The sequence below is a fragment of the Entelurus aequoreus genome, linkage group LG06 (genome assembly GCF_033978785.1).
Source record: "Entelurus aequoreus isolate RoL-2023_Sb linkage group LG06, RoL_Eaeq_v1.1, whole genome shotgun sequence".
NCBI classification, from domain to species: domain Eukaryota; kingdom Metazoa; phylum Chordata; class Actinopteri; order Syngnathiformes; family Syngnathidae; genus Entelurus; species Entelurus aequoreus.
Genome location: NC_084736.1, coordinates 74,022,581 through 74,023,357, shown reverse-complemented (window position 1 = coordinate 74,023,357; position 777 = coordinate 74,022,581).

Sequence of the window (777 nt, the reverse complement as noted above, 5' to 3'; positions counted from 1 at the left end):
TACTTTGTGGACGCCCCCTTTGCTCCATAGTAAGTCTTTGCTGTCGTCCAGCATTCTGTTTTTGTTTACTGTATAGCCAGTTCAGTTTTAGTTTCGTTCTGCATAGCCTTCCCTAAGCTTCAATGCCTTTTCTTAGGGGCACTCACTTTTTGCTTATTTTTGGTTTAAGCATTAGACACCTTTTTACCTGTACACTGCCTCCCGCTGTTTCCGACATCTCCAAAGCAATTAGCTACCGGCTGCCACCTACTGATATGGAAGAGTATTACACGGTTACTCTGCCGAGCTCTAGACAGCACCGACACTCAACAACAACACATCATTTGCAGACTATAATTACTGGTTTGCAAAAAAAATATTTTTAACCAAATAGGTGAAATTAGATAATCTCCCACGGCACACCAGACTGTATCTCACAGTGGTTGAAAAACACTGGTGTAGTGGACCCCACCTCTTGCACCAAGTCTACTCAGCTGTGACCCCCAAACACTTGATGATTTATTAATAATTTACTCCGACTCATTTCTCTTTACTTTTCAGTGCTTCTGTGCTGGAAATAAGTGTGTGTGTGTGTGCGTGTGTGTGTGTGTGTGTGTGTGTGTGTGTGTGTGTGTGTGTGTGTGTGTGTGTGTGTGTGTGTGTGTGTGTGTGTGTGTGTGTGTGTGTGTGTGTGTGTGTGTGTGTGTGTGTGTGTGTGTGTGTGTGAGTGTGTGTGTGGCGTGGGGGAGTGGCTGTAGAGAAAAAGCTCAGGAGTTGAGCAAGAGTGGACGGGGCAGC